Genomic DNA, 7,161 nt, shown 5'->3' on the forward strand with positions numbered 1-7,161 from the left:
CATAATGCCATTCACAACATTTTCTTTACGTGTGGAGATTGATGCCAGTCGGCTATAAAACGAAACAAATCAGAGCGGTTTAATGACCACTTTGAGGAACTGCTGTAGTGTTTGAGTAATACACAACAGATCAAAAGGTTAAGTGAGAACGCAAACGGCGCATTTATCCTTTTAAGACTGTTTGGCGAAAATTGCTTCATTTGACAGTGTTAATGTCCGTCCTCCTTTATCACTCAGATTGCCTGAATTATAAATATGAATGTGCGCTCGGCCCGGCCCGCCTCAAATCCCCGGTGGTCACTCTGCGTGCTCGTGTGGCGCGTGATGAAGCGTTCAAATGTGGGGGACGTAAGTGACAATGACACTACAAAGCTCGACGATGAAGCCAGACAGGACCTCATTATATCGTAGAGCTGTTAATGATAAACCGTTGCAGGTCAAATGGGGAATGCCTAAGTACATCTAATGTCCTGAAGGGACCAGGTTAATATATTAAAGTGGCTTATTATGTTTTTGGCTCGCAGAGAAAACTGAAGGCAAAAGTTTGTGGTTATATAGACCATGAATTGCTTTTATGAGGACTGTTTTCCTGTGTTGACGTGTGTTATTGAAGTTGGGACGGGGCATACCATAGGGCTACATAGGGTCAAAGCTTACATTTTTGTGTTTATGAAAATATATGCAACTCGCTGTTTAATTAAATTCTGTAAATGATTGCCATGTGAGGATAACATTTTATTTGAACTGCAAACTTTTACAGGTACTTTTATTAATATATTTTTCCAAGCAATTGGCAACGTTTTAAAAATACGCTATTTAGTTTGTCATCTTGAAGACTACACTATTATTTATTATGAATCATTTTCAAATGATTAATGTTGCTTGATTAGTGGAATACAATGAAGCGAAGTTTATAGAACGTTAGGAAAACGTTTTTAGAACGTTCTAGTAAGGTAAGGGAATTGTTCTAGGAACTTAAGAAAAAACATTCTATTTCTGTAGGCTAAAGAAAACTTTCCATAACAAAAAACAAACCTTGTTAAAAAATAACGTTCTGGGAATGTTCTGAGAACCAAAAATTGTTAGCTGGGTTGGTTCTTAGACAGACACAAAACTACTATTTTGTTTCCATTTCTTTAAATATTTGCTCACGACGTGTATCCGCAGGGGAAATGTGCTTGTGTAATGGTCAAACTTGCAATCTTTGTCCCTTCGGCCTGTTTGTCTGACAGTGGTCACATGTCATAATAGTCTGCCCGGAGAGCTCAGGTCCAAATACCTAAATTACTCTGTGATACATCAGAGCTGTCCAAAGATCTACTTCCATCATTCAAGTGCAGAAATATATCCTCCTCTCTAGCCTTTCTACCCTTTTTCTACTTTTCATCCTTCCGTTCTCTCTCTCCGGTCCCAAATCCACCGCGGTATTAGGTGAAACAGATTGCTCGCCGTGCATTTAAACCCACAGACCACCTCGAGGAGAGCCGAGTCCAATGACAAACATAATTCTTCAAGGAAGTTTGGAAAGACTCGGGCAGGAAAATAGACCCGGGCGGCGGGGTGCCTCGAAAAGGTCAAGATTTGCTGTTTGGAAGCCCAGCTTAAACGTAAATGCTCTGTAATACCGGTTCTGGTGATTGCTTTACTCTCTAGACAATGTCAATTTTGTGGAAGGAGTTGCAGATTAAGTCGCCGGCGTGTCAAGGGCCCTCGTAAGTGCCGGTGTCTAGTCTTGGAAACGGGTCCTAAAGCCCATGCCTATTACGGCAGGCACCCACAGGACAGATGTTTAAAGCTTAGGGGCGCAATGGAGAATAATAGCACATTAGATTCCTAATGCCTGCGTTGATGCTGTGTTCATGCGGGAGGGACGTCTCTGGTGGTCCAAACACCTTGCCCCTCTTTTCTCATCCCTCCCCGATCGTTCTTATTTTTTAGCTCCATCCACATCCTCCGTCTCTCCTATGAAATCCTACCCCCGAGCAAGACGCCGCACGCGCCATTCATCAAGATATGACCGTGCGGATGAAGCAGAGGATACAATGGGCTAATGAACTCATTAAAATATGTGTGTGTGTCCGCGAGTGGGCGGACATGGATGTTTGCGTGCGTGTCCGGGTGTGTTTTTAATGCATATGTTTGTGTGTATAAAAGGGTCGCTCGTGGTGGAAAAATGGGCCAAGGATGTAAAACCATTAGCCCCACCTTACAGTTTAGATTGCGCGCATCCATCTTTACAGATATGAAAGCTGTTTAGAGCCGTGATGTATGTCTGCGATGTGTTTATATGCCAAGAAACCTGACTATGATGAAGAATTATTCCAGATTCAGATTCATCATTTTAGAATTGGCCCATGCCTTCAGAATAAAACACACATGTGTACAAGTACAGTATGGTACATTTAGATCCTTTATGTTTGGCTTATTGTAGTGACAATATATTTGTGTGGGAGATTTATTTACATCAAACCTCATGTTTATCCTTAAACTTATTCATAAAAAAAATCTAAGACAAAACCACGTATTATTGTTTTTATATTGTATACCCCCCAGCTTAATCATTTATTACAATAATTTAAATTGAACATGAACTAACAATCAACAATACTTCTCTATTTATAAATCTTCATGTTAATTTCCGCATTAATTAATTTTAAACTTTGTTATATTTCAGCATTAATTAATACATTTGTATAATAAAGTTGTCACTGTTAACATTACTTAATGCACAATGTACTAACATCAACAATTTGCATTATTAACTAACATAAGCAAAGATTAATAAATGCTAAACATCTTCATCACTCGTATTGTAAGTTTATGTTGTTAGATAATGCATTTATGAACAGTAAATAATACATACTTATTATAAAGTGTTACATATTTTTTTTCCAATATTTGATTTAATGATTTATTTTTTATGATTTATTTTTATACTTCATTTTTTTGTGCTGCAATGTTTAACTTGGTGCGTGTTTTTTGTCATTCTCATTGAATCATAGAACATATCAATTAATTAAAAGAAATAAAGATAAATGAATAAATAACAGAAGATAGGCAGTACAACACACGATGTATAAATATTTTGTTTATTTGTTTTGCTTAATTGTCACAAACATTGTCAAATAAGTAGAACATTTTTATGATCACAAAAACACATATTTATTATGCATAATCTCTTTTAATTATGAGCTGCATATATTTCTGACTGTCTCTGTCTGTGAAATTCATCCAGCCTTCATGAACTCCGATCTGTGCTCTGGATCAGTCAACTAAAAGGTCGCTTTAACATATAAACAGTGTGTTCCATGCTGCGCTGTTAACTTTATTTTACATCCTTGTGTCTACATCTGTAAGGTAGATTTTCTTCTATACCCCACCACCCCCTTTCCTTCAGAGACCCCTTATATCCTTCACGCCCCACGCGGGGTTGAAGATACACCTTCATGACAAGAGACCGAGGGTAATTCACACCGTCGGCTTAATTAATGTCATGTCTGATTTGATGAATGGCTCCCAAATACGGCCGTAATGGTGCGGTATCTCTGAGCTCAGAGCCTCTGGTGTTGACAGAGACTGTGTGAAAGTCAAAATGTGGAATCGCTCTCACTCTGGGCTTTGTTTGCAAAGTTCCTCCATGCTGCCGTCCAACACACACATTCACACGATGTATGAACGCACGGACCTTTCTCCCACCTCATGCTGTGCTACTCAGTTTTGACAAAAAATGATTTGTTGTCTGTAAAGAAAAAGCGGCAAGCCTCAGGGGGTAAACACATTAGCCTGAGTAATCTAATGTTGATCTATCTAATGAGAGGTGCTTAAATGATTTTAAACATACTACCCTAGTTACACATTTGGGACGCGTTGAAGTTGACTTTACAGTGTGTGTAAAGCCATCGGTATAGCAAGGTCATAATAATGAATGGTTGTTCTTTGGTTAATTACCTTTACAACATGCTAAATCCTTCAATGGTGAAAAAATAGCATTTGTAGACTGTTTTAAGATCTGTTTACTGTTCTGGTCATAGTACCGTTCCCTTTTATTTCTGAACCCATGACCTTGGCGTTAGTTTTGTCATGATCTGCAAGTTGATCTACAGTGTTCAATACAAGTTAAAGGGAAAGTTCACCCAAATTTTATTCAACCTTATGGCATTCCAAACCTGTATGACTTTCTTCTGCAGAACATAAAAGATATTTTGAGAAACGTTGATAACCAAGCAACATTGGCCCACATTGACTTCCATTGTATGGACGCAAATACACCAAGACATTTTACTTAATATGTTTTGTATTTTAAACAACAAGAGGGTAAATAAATGATGACAGAACTTGTTATTTTTGAGTGATCTATCCCTCAAGCTGTTTTGTTTTTCAGCCTCTGTGTCTGTCGATTAACACGCAATAGTTGTGAAACGACTGTATATTTTGTTCAAACAAGCTAAAATTGTGTTTATTGTAATAAAGTTACAAGTCAGCTAACTTTGTTCCCAGGACATTATTTTTAAGGTTCGTTTTGGTAAGGTAACATTCTGGGAACCAAAAACGAACGTTCTAGCAAGTTATTTTATGGTTGAAAAATAATGACCTAAAAATGACATCATTGCAACGTTTTGGGAATGCTATTTTATGGTTGAAAAAACTAATAGAAACTTTAACCTAGTTAAACAGCAAATGGTAAATGTAAAACAACCAAAGGGCAACTTTAGTTCATCATTTTGTCTTCTGGGAATAGATGTTTATAGGGCAAGCATTTCCAGAGACTTACAGAGAGCAAAAATGTGCAGCTGATTTTTAAAATTCACTTACATTTTTTAGTACGTCAAAATGACTTTGCACAAACTAGAATACACTTTTTTTTGTCTCATACTGACACGGATGAATTTGAAATCTTACTGCTGCACTACTAACACTGCTTCTCAGCTAATTCTATGCTAACTTCTGTTTGTAGTTTATCCCTAAACAAAGTCATTACAAACAGTGTCATCTAGTTAAATTTACTTGTAGATGCATCGTACAATTCAAATAACCATAAACACTTCTTTCAATCGTCTTATGTTTACGGTGTCTCTAAGGAATACGAACGTAGAAACAAGCGCAAACAATAACACTCACACAATTACAAATACCACGCACACATTATTAATCTCCATGTAAAATACTTTTCTGCTCAAATTATTGACAATCTTTTGTGCCGGATGAGGGATGGGAATATCCATGACACTGACAGTTGTTGGTTTGAGATAATAAAGTAAAACCCACCTCTTTAATTTTTAATGGGCCCCCTCTAATCCCCTAGTTTAACTGGCGGACCCTGAGGGAATGTTTCGCCCTGTCTGCAGTATCATAGCGCAATAGAGAAGCAACACTTGCGCTTTGATTCCCGCTTTGATCCGTCCAATGTGATGCTAATTTCAGCATATGGAAATTTACACTCCTTTTGTACACGCACGCGTATGGGTGGGTGAGTTATTGTTTCTGGCATTATCTGATTCAGCGTGCCAAATATCACATCTTTCCCACACATTAGCCTGATCCAAAAACCCTAGCCGTTTTAAAGGTTAAGGCCATCAGTGAGACTTAAACTGTGTAGTTTTTACTGCAAACAATTATTATAAGTCAAGCTAACTTAACGCTAGCAAGTTAGACCCTTGTCTTAGCAGGACTAGCGTGCAATGCTAGCAAGCCGGTAAATAGTATTCATTGACCGGGATGGCAGATGGTTTGATGCTGTCGAGACGGGTGAGTGAAGGGGCATGGTGATGAGATTCAGACCCATGGACTTGATTAAACTAATCTCATCTCTATCAAAGCAGCGCAAGGCGACAGACCCGCCATTATTCATGGGCCTGGGGTAATTACAGCCATGCAGGCAGTGAGCGGAAGGTGGGGGTACAGTGATGAGACCCCTGGTCCTTTAAGCTCTCATACCTTCAGGCCACCAGCCAGCAAGTACCACTTACTGTTTAAATTCACAATGGCCGGTGTATTTTCATGTGCTGGTCCCCTCCTTTCTTCTTCCAATGAGTACACCATACAGAACCATAGTGAGGCTCAGTCATCACGGGCTTGGGCCATCGTTCTCCCTGATATACAGTGGCTTATACAGATACTTATTAATATATGCGGTAGTTTCTAGATAAAAACTGTAGTTGAATGGTGGTATTTGAAGCAAGATTATAGTAAACACAAATAAAAATAAATAAAAATAAAAGTTATAAAGCTATGATACTGTTCAACTGACAAAACAACAACCACAACAACAAAAATGCAGTTAAATAAAAATCTAGTATTGAGGAGTCTTTAGTCTTGCATTTCAAGGAATAGTTTACTCAAAAATGAAAATTGTGTCATCATTTATTCACCACCATGTTGTTCAAAACCTGCTTATAACCCTTTCTTCTGTGGAACACAAAAGGACATATTTTGAAAAAAGTGTATGTAGTAGTCTTTAGTCTTGCATTTCAAGGAATAGTTTACCCAAAAATGAAAATTCTGTCATCATTTACTCACCTTCGAGTTGTTCCAAATCTGTGTACGTTTCTTTGTTCTGATGAACTCAAAGAAAGTTATTTGGAAGAATGCTTATAACCAGACCGATTTTACCCCCCCCCCCTTGACTCCCATAGTAGGAAAAAATATAGTGGTAGTCGAAAGTGCCCCAGAACTGTTTGCTGTCCTACATTCTTCAAAGTATCTTCTTTTGTGTTCAACAGAACAATTTTTTTATACATATTCGGAACAACTCGAGGGTGAGTAAATGATGACAGAATTTTTATTTTTGGGTGAAGTATCACTTTAACAACTTCCCCTTTGTGACAACTTGCCCCAATGTCCCTTGCCAGCTAATACTAAGAAAATAAACAATAGTACTTTGTAATTTCAAAACATTTTTAATATCTTCTACATTAAGAGTAAGAGTACTGTTTTCAAAACGCCTGGGCTCTGACCACAGAAAACAACAGTTTAGACCGATTTAAGCCTCCAGCATTCCTCCCCTAATACCATTAAAGGAGACAGTCAAGACCTGCAGGACATTGGCATTATAAGAGGAAGATGCCGGCGGCACTGGGCAAAGAGCAGTGCTTTAAAACCCTCAACTGTCCATCTGTTATAAATCTATCTATTGAAGTCTGTCTCTTTCTCTCTCGCACAGCT

Source organism: Triplophysa rosa, linkage group LG3 (genome assembly GCF_024868665.1).
Source record: "Triplophysa rosa linkage group LG3, Trosa_1v2, whole genome shotgun sequence".
Lineage (NCBI taxonomy): Eukaryota > Metazoa > Chordata > Actinopteri > Cypriniformes > Nemacheilidae > Triplophysa > Triplophysa rosa.